This window comes from Arachis stenosperma, chromosome 9 (genome assembly GCF_014773155.1).
Source record: "Arachis stenosperma cultivar V10309 chromosome 9, arast.V10309.gnm1.PFL2, whole genome shotgun sequence".
In the NCBI taxonomy this organism is placed as follows: Eukaryota; Viridiplantae; Streptophyta; class Magnoliopsida; order Fabales; family Fabaceae; genus Arachis; species Arachis stenosperma.
The window spans coordinates 84,592,265-84,607,125 of NC_080385.1; the positions used below are offsets into that span (position 1 = coordinate 84,592,265).

At 39.1% G+C, this 14,861-nt stretch overlaps 1 non-coding gene across 1 annotated transcript; it reads right to left on the minus strand.

Annotated features, from left to right (window-relative positions):
- Positions 1-257: 257 nt before the first annotated feature.
- On the minus strand, positions 258-361 carry LOC130952893 (small nucleolar RNA R71). The gene has a single exon (XR_009075068.1). It is a non-coding gene; the product is annotated as a small nucleolar RNA R71 (small nucleolar RNA).
- Positions 362-14,861: the final 14,500 nt, after the last annotated feature.

Here is a 14,861-nt window from a genome sequence, read left to right on the forward strand (position 1 = left end):
TAATGCAACAGAACTGCAAGTTTCATGGACTTCTATCTGAAGATCCTTAGCAGTTTTTAACTGAGTTCTTGTAGATTTGTGAGACTGTAAAGACGAATGGAGTAGATCCTGAAGTCTACAGGCTCATGCTTTTCCCTTTTGCTGTAAGAGACAGAGCTAGTACATGGTTGGACTCACAACCTAAAGATAGCCTGGACTCTTGGGATAAGCTGGTCATGGCCTTCTTGGATAAATTCTTTCCTCCTCAAAAGCTGAGCAAGCTTAGAGTGGATGTTCAGACCTTCAAACAAAAAGATGGTGAATCCCTCTATGAAGCTTGGGAAAGATACAAACAGATGACCAAAAGATGTCCTTCTGACATGTTTTCAGAATGTACTATGATAGATATATTCTATTATGGTTTATCTGAGTTCTCTAAGATGTCATTGGACCATTCTGCAGGTGGATCCATTCACCTAAAGAAAATGCCTGCAGAAGCTCAAGAACTTATTGACATGGTTGCAAATAACCAGTTCATGTACACTTCTTAGAGGAATTCTGTGAATAATGGGATGCCTCAAAAGAAGGGAGTTCTTGAAATTGATGCTCTGAATGCCATATTGGCTCAGAACAAAGTGTTGACTCAGCAAGTCAACATGATTTCTCAAAGTCTGAATGGATGGCAAAATGCATCCAACAGTATTAAAGAGGCATCTTCTGAAGAAGAAGCTTATGATCCTGAGAACCCTGCAATGGTAGAGGTAAATTACATAGGTGGACCTTATGGAAACACCTATAATTCATCATGAAGAAATCATCCGAATCTCTCATGGAAGGATCAACAAAAGCCTCAACAAGGCATTAATAATGGTGGAAGAAATAGGCTCAGCAATATCAAGCCTTATCCATCATCCTCTCAGCAACAGATAGAGAATTATGAACAGAATACCTCTAACTTAGCAAATTTAGTCTCTGATCTGTCTAAGGCCACTTTAAGTTTCATGAATGAAACAAGGTCCTCCATCAGAAATCTGGAGGCACAAGTGGGCCAGCTGAGTAAGAAAATCACTAAAACCCCTCCTAGTACTCTCCCAAGCAATACTAAAGAAAATCCAAAAAGAGAGTGCAAGGCCATTGATATAATCAATATGGCTGAACCTAGAGAGGAAGGAGAGGACGTGAATCCCAATGACGAAGACCTCATGGGACGTCCCTCAAACAAGAAGGAGTTCCCTATTGAGGATCTAACGGAATCTGAGGCTCATATAGAGACAATAGAGATTCCATTAAATCTCCTTCTGCCATTCATGAGCTCTGAAGATTATTCTTCCTCTGAAGAAGATGAAGATGTAACTGGAGAGCAAGTTGCTCAATATCTAGGAGCCATCATGAAGCTAAATACCAAGTTATTTGGTAATAAGAGGAAGCATGAACTGCTTCTCTCAATGCAGAGTCAAACAGAGCCCCCACAGTCAAACTTTAAGTTTGGTGTTGGGAGACCACAACCAAACACTAAGTTTGGTGTTGAACCCCCACATTCAAACTCTAAGTTCGGTGTTGGGAGGTCCTAACATTGACCTGATCACCTGTGAGGCTCTATGAGAGCCCACTGTCAAGCTATTGACATTAAAGAAGCGCTTATTGGGAGGCAACCCAATTTTTATTTGTCTAATTTTATTTTTCTTTTTATTGCTCTTTTATGTTTTATTAGGTTCATGATCATGTGGAGTCACAAAAAAAATACTAAAATTAAAAAAAGAATAAAAAATAGCAGAAGAAAAATCACACCCTGGAGGAAGAACTTACTGGCATTTAAACGCCAGTAAGGAGCATCTGGTTGGCGTTCAACGCCAGAACAGAGCATAGAGCTGGCGCTGAACGCCAGAAACAAGCATGGAACTGGCGTTCAACACCAGAAACATGCTACACATGGGCGTTGAACGCCCATAACATGCATCACCTCGGCGTTTAAATGCCAGAATTGTATGCAAAGGCGTTTTACATGCCTAATTGGTGCAGGGATGTAAATCCTTAACACCTCAGGATCTGTGGACCCCACAGGATCCCCACCTACCTCAACTCACCTTCTCCCTTCTTCCCCAATCACCTTAATCCCTCTTCCCCATCATCTCTTCACCACTCACATCCATCCATCCTTCCCATCCAAACCCACCCTACATGGCCAAAACACAAACATCTCTCCCTCTCCCCTATATCTTCTTCTCCTTCTTCGATTCTTTCTTCTTTTGCTCGAGGGCGAGTAACATTCTAAGTTTGGTGTGGTAAAAGCATAGCTTTTTTGCTTTTCTTGCTTTTCCATAACCATTGATGGCACCTAAGGCCAGAGAAACCTCAAAAAAAAGAGAGAAAAGAAAGAAAAGAGAAAAGAGAAGACAAAAGCTTCCACCTCTGAGTCATGGGAGATAGAGATATTCATCTCAAGGGTCCATAACTCAGTAGAAGAGCATTTGACTGCACATCAAGAGAGCATGAGAAATTCCCTCATCAAGAAATCCCTGAGATACCTCAGGGGATATATGTTCCTTCTCATAATTATTGGAAGCAACCAAGGGTAGGAACACCAAAATCACTAGGGATCATGCAACAGAAGCAAGGAAGGGACGTAGAAGAGCTCAAGGACATCATTGGTCCTTCAAGAAGAAGACGCCACTAAGGTGGACTCATTCCTTGTTCTTATTTCTCTGTTTTTCGATTTTTATGCTTCATGTCTATTTATATTTTGTGTCTCTACTTCATGATCATTAGTATGTAGTAATGGTGGACGAATTGTTATTCATGTGTTATTCCATTTTGAAAAATTCATTGCTTTTCATTCCCTGGTAATGGCGCCAAAAAAACATGATGCCAATACCATAGTTCACAACTTCGTTCAACTTAACCAGCAAGTGTACTGGGTCATCCAAGTAATACCTTACGTGAGTAAGGGTCGATCCCACAGAGATTGTTGGTATGAAACAAGCTATGGTTACCTTGTAAATCTCAGTTAGGCAGATTAAATAGGTTTATGGTTTCGAAAATTAATAATAAAAAGAAAATAAAAGGGATAGAAATACTTATGTAAATCAATAGTGGGAGTTTCAGATAAGTGCATGGAGGTGCTGTGCTCCTCTTGAATCTCTACTTTCTCATGGCTTTCATCCAATCCTTCTTACTCCTTTCCATGGCAAGCTGTATGTAGGGCATCACTATCATCAATGGCTACTTTTAATCCTCTCGGGAAAATGGTCCTATGCGCTGTCACTGCACGGCTAATCGTCTGGAGGCATCACCCTTGGTTGATAGCTACATCCCATCCTCTCAGTGAAAATGGTCCAAATGCTCTGTCACAGCACGGCTAATCATCTGTCGGTTCTCAATCAGGTTGGAGTAGAATCCATTGATTCTTTTGCGTCTGTCACTAACGCCCAGCCTTCAGGAGTTTGAAGCTCGTCACAGCCATTCAATACCGGAATCCTACTCGGAATACCACAGACAAGGTTAGACTTTCCGGATTCCCAGGATCCTACTCGGAATACCACAGACAAGGTTAGACTTTTCGGATCCCCATGAATGCTCCCATCTATCTAGCTTATACCACGAAGATTCTGTTGGGGAATCTAAGAGATATGCGCCCGGCCTAAGGTAGAACGGAAGTGGTTGTCAATCACGCACGTTCATATGTGAGAATGATGATGAGTGTCACGGATCATCACATTCATCAAAGTGTTGTGCAACGTATATCTTGGAATAAGAATAGAAGAGAATTGAATAGAAGGTAATAATAATTGTATTGAAACTTGAGGTACAGCAGAGCTCCACACGCTTAATCTATGGTGTGCAGAAACTCCACCGTTGAAAATACATAAGTGAAAGGTTCAGGCATGGCCGAATGGCCAGCCCCCATGTGGTCACAAGACCGAATGATCAAAGACTTCTAATACAATAGTTAAATGTTCTATTTATAATAAACTAGCTCCTAGGGTTTACATGAGTAAGTAATTGATGCATAAATCCACTTCCGGGGCCCACTTGGTGTATGCTTGGGCTGAGCTTGATCTATCCACGAGCTGAGGCTTTTCTTGGAGTTGAACTCCAAGTTATGACGTGTTTTGGGCGTTCAACTCCGGATCATGACGTTTTTCTGGCGTTTAACTCCAGACAGCAGCATGTACTTGGCGTTCAACGCCAAGTTACGTCGTCAATATCCGAATAAAGTATGAACTATTATATATTGCTGGAAAGCTCTGGATGTCTACTTTCCAACGCCGTTGAACGCGCGCCAATTGGAGTTCTGTAGCTCCAGAAAATCCATTTCGAGTGAAGGGAGGTCAGATTCCAACAGCATCAGCAGTCCTTTTGTCAGCCTTTTTCAGAGTTTTGCTCAAGTCCCTCAATTTCAGTCAGAAATTACCTGAAATCACAGAAAAACACACAAACTCATAGTAAAGTCCAGAAATGTGAATTTAACATAAAAACTAATGAAAACATCCCTAAAAGTAGCTTGAAAATACTAAAAACTACCTAAAAACAATGCCAAAAAGCGTATAAATTATCCGCTCATCACAACACCAAACTTAAATTGTTGCTTGTCCCCAAGCAACTAAAAATCAATTAGGATAAAAAGAAGAGAATATATTATAAATTCCAAAATATCAATGAATATTAATTATAATTATATGAGCGGGACTTGTAGCTTTTTGCTTCTGAATAGTTTTGGCATCTCACTTTTTCCTTTGAAGTTTAGAATGATTGGCTTCTCTAGGAACTTAGAATTTCGGATAGTGTTATTGACTTTCCTAGTTAAGTATGTTGATTCTTGAACACAGCTACTTATGAGTCTTGGCCGTGGCCCTAAGCACTTTGTTTTCCAGTATTACCACCGGATACATAAATGCCACAGACACATAACTGGGTGAACCTTTTCAGATTGTGACTCAGCTTTGCTAGAGTCCCCAATTAGTGGTGTCCAGAGCTCTTAAGCACACTCTTTTTGCTTTGAATCACGACTTTAACCACTTAGTCTCAAGCTTTTCACTTGGACCTTCATGACACAAGCACATGGTTAGGGACAGCTTGGTTTAGCCTCTTAGGCCTGGATTTTATTTCCTTGGGCCCTCCTATCCATTGATGCTTAAAGCCTTGGATCCTTTTTACCCTTGCCTTTTGGTTTTAAGGGCTATTGGCTTTTTCTGCTTGCTTTTTCTTTTTCTTTCTTTTTTTTTTGCCATTTTTTTTTTCGCAAGCTTCTTCTTATTCATTGCTTTTTCTTGCTTCAAGAATCAATTTCATGATTTTTCAGATCCTCAATAACATTTCTCTTTGTTCATCATTCTTTCAAGAGCCAACAATTTTAACATGCATAAACAAAAAGATCAAAAGACATATGCACTGTTCAAGCATTCATTCAGAAAACAAAAGTATTGTCACCACATCAATATAATTAAACTAAATTCAAGGATAAATTCGAAATTCATGTACTTCTTGTTCTTTTGAATTAAAACATTTTTCTTTTAAGAGAGATGAAGGATTAATGGATTTTATTCATAGCTTTAAGGCATGGTTACATACTAATGATCATGAAGTAAAGACACAAAACATAGATAAACACAACATTAAAAACCGAAAACAGAAAGAAATGAAGAACAAGGAATGAATCCACCTTTAGTGGCGTCTTCTTCTTGAAGGACCAATGATGTTCTTAAGCTCTTCTATGTCCCTTCCTTGCCTTTGTTGCTCCTCCCTCATTGCTCTTTGATCTTCTCTTATTTCTTGGAGAATGATGGAGTGCTCATGATGTTCCACCCTTAGTTGTTCAACATTGTGGCTCAAATCTTCTAAGGAAGTGTTGAGTTGTTCCCAATAGTTGTTGGGAGGAAAGTGCATCCCTTGAGGCATCTTAGGGATTTCATGATGATGAGCTTCCTCATGCATCTCTTCAGAACCGTGAGGGGTCTCTCTTGCTTGCTCCATCCTCTTCTTGGTGATGGGCTTATCCTCTTCAATGAGGATGTCTCCTTCTATGATAACTCCAGCTGAGTAACATAGATGGCAAATAAGGTGAGGAAAAGCTAGCCGTGCCATGGGTGAGGGCTTGTCGGCTATTTTGTAGATTTCATTGGAGATGACCTCATGAACTTCTATTTCCTCTCCAATCATGATGCCATGAATCATGATGGCCCGATCCACAGTAACTTCAGATCGGTTGCTAGTAGGAATGATGGAGCGTTGAATGAACTCCAACCACCCTCTAGCCACAGGCTTGAGGTCCAGTCTTCTTAGTTGGACTGGCTTGCCTTTGGAGTCTCTCTTCCATTGAGCTCCTTCCACACATATGTCCATAAGGACTTGGTCCAACCTTTGATTAAAGTTGACCCTTCTAGTGTAGGGGCGTTCATCTCCTTGCATCATAGGCAAGTGGAATGCCAACCTCACATTGGCATTGATAATTCTTTGGACTCGGGTTCATACTTTGATCATGGTTCCTAGTGATCCATGCATTGGCATAGAACTCTTGAACCATTAAGATTCCGACTTGTTGCATGGGGTTGGTTAGGACTTCCCAACCTCTTCTTCGGATCTCATGTCGGATCTCCGGATACTCATTTTTCTTGAGCATGAAAGGGACCTCATGGATCACCTTCTTCTTTGCCACAACATCATAGAAGTGGTCTTGATGGCTCTTGGAGATGAATCTTTCCATTTCCCATGACTCGGAGGTGGAAGATTTTGTCTTCCCTTTTCCTTTTCTAGAGGATACTCCGGCCTTAGGTGCCATTGATGGTAATGGAAAAACAAAAAGCTTATGCTTTTACCACACCAAACTTAAAATATTGCTCGCCCTCGAGCAATAGAAGAAAGAAGAGAAGAAGAAAAAGAAGAGAATATGGTAGAGAGGTAGAGAGGTAGGTTCGGCTAAGTGGGAGAAGAGGGGTTTGTGTTTTGTAAAAATGAAGTAGAATGGAAGGGTATTTATAGGGAGAGGGGGGAGTGTATGTTCGGCTATTTTGGGTGGGAATGGGTGGGAAAATGGTTTTGAATTTTTGAAGGTAGGTGGGGTTTATGGGGAAGAGTGGATGGATGTGAGTGGTGAAGGGGGTAATTGGGAAGAGAGATTGAGGTGATTGGTGAAGGGTGTTGGGAAGTGTGACATGGGGAAGAGTAATCACAAAAATAGGATTAGGAGGTAAGGTGGGAATATAGTAGGTGGTGATCCTGTGGGGTCCACAGATCCTGAGGTGTCAAAGAATTCCATCCCTGCACCAAATAGGCATGTAAATTGCCTTTGCACACCATTCTGGCATTTAAACGCCGTGTGGTGCACATTCTGGGCGTTCAACGCCCATGTAAAGCATGTTTCTGGAGTTGAACGCCAGTTTCATGCTTGTTACTGGCATTCAGCACCAGTTTTTCCTCTCTGGGCACATTCCTGGCGTTCAGCGCCAGAATGTTGCTTGTTTCTGGCGTTCAGCGCCAGAATGATGCTCTGTTCTGGCGTTCAACGCCGGCCAGATGCATCTTACTGGCGTTGAACGCCAGCCTGTGCGTCCTCCAGGGTGCGAATTTTTTCTTCTGCTGTTTTTTATTCTGTTTTTAATTTTTATGATTTTTTCGTGACTCCTCATGATCATGTACCTAATAAAACACAAAATAACAATAATATAGAATAAAATAAAAATTAGATAAATAAAATTGGGTTGCCTCCCAACAAGCGCTTCTTTAATGTCAATAGCTTGACAGTGGCTCTCATGGAGCCACAAGGTGATCAGGTCAATGTTGTATAGTCCCAACACCAAACTTAGAGTTTGGATATGGGGTCTTAACACCAAACTTAGAGTTTGGTTGTGGCCTCCCAACACCAAACTTAGAGTTTGACTGTGGGGGCTCTTCTTGACTCTGAACTGAGAGAAGCTCTTCATGCTTACTCTCTTTTGTCATAGAGGGATGGCCATGTGCCTTAAACACAAGGTAGTTCCCATTCAATTGAAGGACTAATTCACCTCTGTTGACATCTATTACAGCTCCTGCTGTGGCTAGGAAAGGTCTTCCAAGGATGATGCAATCATCCTCTTCCTTCCTAGTGTCTAAGATTATGAAATCAGTAGGGATGTAAAAGGCCTTCAACCTTTACTAACACGTCTTCTACTATTCCATAAGCTTGTCTCAATGACTTGTCTGCCAATTGTAATGAGAACAAGGCAGGTTGTACCTCAATGATCCCCAGCTTCTCCATTACAGAGAGTGGCATAAGATTTATCCCTGACCCCAGATCACATAGAGCTTTTTCAAAGCTCATGGTGCCTATGGTGCAAGGTATTAAGAACTTGCCAGGATCCTGTTTCTTTTGAGGTAGAATTTTCTGAATCCAAGTATCTAGTTCATTAATGAGCAAGGGAGGTTCACTTTCCCAAGTCTCATTACCAAATAACTTGGCATTCAGCTTCATGATAGCTCTTAAATATTGAGCAACTTGCTCTCCAGTCACATCTTCATCCTCTTCAGAGGAAGAATAGTCTTCAGAGCTCATGAATGGCAGAAGGAGATTTAATGGAATCTCTATGGTCTCTATATGAGCCTCATATTCCTCTGGATCCTTAATAGGAAACTCCTTCTTGCTTGAGGGACGTCCCAGGAGGTCTTCCTCACTAGGATTTTCGTCCTCCTCCTCCCTTGTGCATTCGACCATATTGACTATGTCAATGGCTTTGCACTCTCCTTTTGGATTCTCTTCTGTATTGCTTGGGAGAATACTGGGAGGAGTTTCAATGACTTTCTTACTCAGCTGGCCCACTTGTGCCTCCAGATTTCTGATGGAGGATCTTGTTTCACTCATGAAACTGAAAGTGGCCATTGACAGATCAGAGACTAGATTGGCTAAATTAGAGGTATTTTGTTCAGAATTCTCTGTCTGTTGCTGAGAAGATGATGGATATGGCTTGCTATTGCTCAGTCTATTACGTCCACCATTGTTAAAACCTTGTTGAGGTTTTTGTTGATCCTTCTATGAGAAATTTGGATGATTTCTCCATGATGAGTTATAGGTGTTTCCATAAGGTTCACCCATGTAATTAACCTCTGCCATGGCAGGGTTCTCAGGATCATAAGTTTCTTCAGAAGCTGCCTCTCTAGTACTGTTGGATGCATGTTGCCATCCATTCAGATTTTGAGAGATCATGTTGACCTGTTGAGTCAACACTTTGTTCTGAGCCAATATGGCATTCAGAGCATCTATTTCAAGAACTCCTTTCTTCTGAGGTATCCCATTATTCACGGAATTCCTCTCAGAAGTGTACATGAACTGGTTATTTGCAACCATGTCAATGAGTTCTTGAGCCTCTTCAGGCGTTTTCTTTAGGTGAATGGATCCACCTGCAGAATGGTCCAATGACATTTTCGAAAATTCAGAGAGACCATAATAGAATATCTAATATGGTCCATTCTGAAAACATGTCAGATGGACATCTTTTGGTCAGCTGCTTGTATCTTTCCCAAGCTTCATAGAGGGATTCACCATCTTTTTGTTTGAAGGTTTGAACATCCACTCTCAGCTTGCTCAGCTTTTGAGGAGGAAAGAATTTATCCAAGAAGGCAGTGACCAGCTTATCCCAGGAGTCCAGGCTATCCTTAGGTTGTGAATCCAACCATATTCTAGCTCTGTCTCTTACGGCAAAAGGGAAAAGCATGAGTCTGTAGACTTCAGGATCAACTCCATTCGTCTTTACAGTCTCACAGATCTGCAAGAACTCAGTTAAAAACTGATAAGGATCTTCAGATGGAAGTCCATAAAACTTGCAGTTTTGTTGCATTAAGGCAACTAGCTGAGGTTTCAGCTCAAAGTTATTGGCTCCAATGGCAGGAATGGAGATGCTTCTTCCATCAAATTTGGACGTTGGTTTTGTGAAGTCACCAAGCATTCTCCTTGCATTATTATTATTTTCGGCTGCCATCTCCTTCTCTTGTTCCAATGTTTCTGAAAGGTTACCTTTAGAATAATGTAATTTAGCTTCTCTTAACTTCCTTTTCAGAGTCCTTTCAGGTTCTGGATCAATTTCAACAAGAGTACCTTTTTTCCTGTTCCTGCTCATATGAAAGAGAAGAAAACAAGAAAAGAAAGAGGAATCCTCTATGTCACAGTATAGAGATTCTTTTGTGTTAGTAGAAAAGGAAGGGGGATAAGGAAAGGAGAATGGTTTCGGATATTTAGATGGAGAGAGGTGAAGAGAAGTGTTAGTAATTAAATAATTAAATAGAATAAGAAAAGAGAAGGGAGATTTCGAAAATAATTTTGGAAAAGGGGTTAGTAATTTTCGAAAATTAAAGATAAAATATAATTGAAATTAAAATTTAAAACAATTAATTAATTAAAAATAATTTTTGAAAAAGAGAAAGGTGTTTTCGAAAATTGAAGTGGGAAAAGTAGTTAGGTGGTTTTGAAAAAGATAAGAAACAAACAAAAAGTTAGTTAGTTGATTGAAAAAGATTTGAAATCAAATTTTGAAAAGATAAGAAGATAAGAAGTTGGATAAGATATTTTGAAATCAAATTTTGAAAAAGATAAAATTTTGAAAAGGGTAAGATAAAAAGATAAGATAAAAATTAAAAAAAAAAAGATATTTTGAAAAAGATTTTAATTTTTAAAAAGACTTAACTAACAAGAAACTACAAGATAAGATTCTAGAATTTAAAGATTGAACCTTTCTTAACAAGAAAGTAACAAACTTCAAATTTTTGAATCAATCACATTAATTGTTAGCTAATTTTCGAAAATATGATATAAAGATAAGAAAAAGATTTTGACAATATTTTGAAAAAGATTTTTGAATTTTTCGAAAAATAGAAAAAAAATGGAAAAGATATGATTTTTGAAAAAGATTTTGAAAAGATAAGATTTTTAAAATTGAAATTTTGACTTGACTTGTTAGAAACAACTAATTTTAAAAATTTTTGACCAAGTCAACCCAAAATTTCGAAAATTTGGAGGAAAATAAGGAAAAGATATTTTTTTGATTTTTGAATTTTTTAATTATGAGAGAGAAAAACAACGAAAATACTCAATGCATGAAGTTTTTAGATCAAAACAATGAATGCATGCAAGAATGCTATGAATGTCAAGATGAACACCAAGAACACTTTGAAGATCATGATGAACATCAAGAACATAATTTTGAAAAAATTTTTGATGCAAAGAAAACATGCAAGACACCAAACTTAGAAATTTTTAATGCTTGGAAAATATGAATGCAAAGATGCACATGAAAAACAAGAAAAGACACAAAACAAGAAAACATCAAGATCAAACAAGAAGACTTATCAAGAACAACTTGAAGATCATGAAGAACACTATGAATGCATGGAATTTTCGAAAAAATGCAAGGAAAATTTTTAAAGCATGCAATTGACACCAAACTTAAAAATTGACTCAAGACTCAAACAAGAAACACAAAATATTTTTGATTTTTATGATTTATTAATTTTTTTGTATTTTTATTAATTTTTTTCGAAAAACATTATTAGAAAAACGAAAAATAAAAAAAATTTGAAAAATTTTTTTTTGAAAACTTTTTGAAAAGAAAATTACCTAATCTGAGCACAAGATGAACCGTCAGTTGTCCATACTCGAACAATCCCCGGCAACGGCGCCAAAAACTTGGTGTTGTTGCCGGATTAAAAACTTGGCACCATTGTGGGTTGGAAACAATTGTTTGAATTGTTGTTCGAAATTAATTGTTCCCCGGCAACGGCGCCAAAAACTTGGTGGACAAAATTGTTATTCATGTGTTATTCCATTTTGAAAAATTCATTGCTTTTCATTCCCTGGTAATGGCGCCAAAAAAACATGATGCCAATACCATAGTTCACAACTTCGTTCAACTTAACCAGCAAGTGTACTGGGTCATCCAAGTAATACCTTACGTGAGTAAGGGTCGATCCCACAGAGATTGTTGGTATGAAGCAAGCTATGGTCACCTTGTAAATCTCAGTTAGGCAGATTAAATAGGTTTATGGTTTCGAAAATTAATAATAAAAAGAAAATAAAAGGGATAGAAATACTTATGTAAATCAATAGTGGGAGTTTCAGATAAGTGCATGGAGGTGCTGTGCTCCTCTTGAATCTCTACTTTCTCATGGCTTTCATCCAATCCTTCTTACTCCTTTCCATGGCAAGCTGTATGTAGGGCATCACTATCATCAATGGCTACTTTTAATCCTCTCAAGAAAATGGTCCTATGCGCTGTCACTGCACGGCTAATCGTCTGGAGGCATCATCCTTGGTTGATAGCTACATCCCATCCTCTCAGTGAAAATGGTCCAAATGCTCTGTCACAGCACGGCTAATCATCTATCGGTTCTCAATCAGGTTGGAGTAGAATCCATTGATTCTTTTGCGTTTGTCACTAACGCCCAGCCTTCAGGAGTTTGAAGCTCGTTGCAGTCATTCAATACCGGAATCCTACTCGGAATACCACAGACAAGGTTAGACTTTCCGGATTCCCAGGATCCTACTCGGAATACCACAGACAAGGTTAGACTTTCCGGATCCCCATGAATGCCGCCATCTATCTAGCTTATACCACGAAGATTCTGTTGGGGAATCTAAGAGATATGCGCCCGGCCTAAGGTAGAACGGAAGTGGTTGTCAATCACGCGCGTTCATATGTGAGAATGATGATGAGTGTCACGGATCATCACATTCATCAAAGTGTTGTGCAACGTATATCTTGGAATAAGAATAGAAGAGAATTGAATAGAAGGTAATAATAATTGTATTGAAACTTGAGGTACAGCAGAGCTCCACACCCTTAATCTATGGTGTGCAGAAACTCCACCGTTGAAAATACATAAGTGAAAGGTTCAGGCATGGCCGAATGGCCAGCCCCCATGTGGTCACAAGACCGAATGATCAAAGACTTCTAATACAATAGTTAAATGTTCTATTTATAATAAACTAGCTCCTAGGGTTTACATAAGTAAGTAATTGATGCATAAATCCACTTCCGGGGCCCACTTGGTGTATGCTTGGGCTGAGCTTGATCTATCCACGAGCTTAGGCTTTTCTTGGAGTTGAACTCCAAGTTATGACGTGTTTTGGGCGTTCAACTCCGGATCATGACGTTTTTCTGGCGTTTAACTCCAGACAACAGCATGTACTTGGCGTTCAACGCCAAGTTACGTCGTCAATTTCCGAATAAAGTACGGACTATTATATATTGCTGGAAAGCTCTGAATGTCTACTTTCTAACGCCGTTGAAAGCGCACCAATTGGAGTTCTTTAGCTCCAGAAAATCTATTTCGAGTGCAGGGAGGTCAGATTCCAACAACATCAGCAGTCCTTTTGTCAGCCTTTTTCAGAGTTTTGCTCAAGTCCCTCAATTTCAGTCAGAAATTACCTGAAATCACAGAAAAATACACAAACTCATAGTAAAGTCCAGAAATGTGAATTTAACTTAAAAACTAATGAAAACATCCCTAAAAGTAGCTTGAAAATACTAAAAACTACCTAAAAACAATGCCAAAAAGCGTATAAATTATCCGCTCATCAAGTAACTATGTCTTAAAGCTATGAATAAATTCCATAAATCCTTCACCTCTCTTAAATAAAAAATGTTTTTAATTCAAAAGAACAATAAGTACATAAATTTCAAAAATTGTCCTTGAATTTAATTTAATTATATTGATCTGGTGACAATACTTTTTGTCTTCTGAATGAATGCTTAAACAGTGCATATTTTTTATCTTGTTGTTTATGAATGTTAAAATTGTTGGCTCTTGAAAGAATGATGAACAAAGAGAAATGTTATTGATAATCTGAAAAATCATGAAATTGATTCTTGAAGCAAGAAAAAGAAGTGAAAAAGCAAAAGTGGCAAAAAAATAGAAAGAAAAAGAAAAAGCAAGCAGAAAAAGCCAATAGCCCTTAAAACCAAAAGGCAAGGGTAAAAAGGATCCAAGGCTTTGAGCATCAATGGATAGGAGGGCCCAAGGAAATAAAATCCAGGCCTAAGCGGCTAAATCAAGCTGTCCCTAACCATGTGCTTGTGGCATGCAGGTCCAAGTGAAAAGCTTGAAACTGAGTGGTTAAAGTCGTGATCCAAAGCAAAAAGAGTGTGCTTAAGAGCTCTGGACACCTCTAACTGGGGACTTTAGCAAAGCTGAGTCACAATCTGAAAAGGATCACCCAGTCATGTGTCTGTGGCATTTATGTATCCGGTGGTAATACTGGAAAACAAAGTGCTTAGGGCCACAGCCAAGACTCATAAAAGTAGTTGTGTTCAAGAATCAACATACTTAACTGTAAAGACGAATGGAATAGATCCTGAAGTCTACAGGCTCATGCTTTTCCCTTTTGCTGTAAGAGACATAGCTAGAACATGGTTGGACTCACAACCTAAAGATAGCCTGGACTCTTGGGATAAGCTGGTCACGGCCTTCTTGGATAAATTCTTTCCTCCTCAAAAGCTGAGCAAGCTTAGAGTGGATGTTCAGACCTTCAAACAAAAAGATGGTGAATCCCTCTATGAAGCTTGAGAAAGATACAAACAGATGACCAAAAGATGTCCTTCTGACATGTTTTCAGAATGGAGTATGATAGATATATTCTATTATGGTCTATCTGAGTTCTCTAAGGTGTCATTGGACCATTCTGAAGGTGGATCCATTCACCTAAAGAAAACGCCTGCAGAAGCTCAAGAACTTATTGACATGGTTGCAAATAACCAGTTCATGTACACTTCTGAGAGGAATTCTGTGAATAATGGGACGCCTCAAAGGAAGGGAGTTCTTGAAATTGATGCTCTGAATGCCATATTGGCTCAGAACAAAGTGTTGACTCAGCAAGTCAACATGATTTCTCAAAGTCTGAATGGATGGCAAAATGCATCCAACAG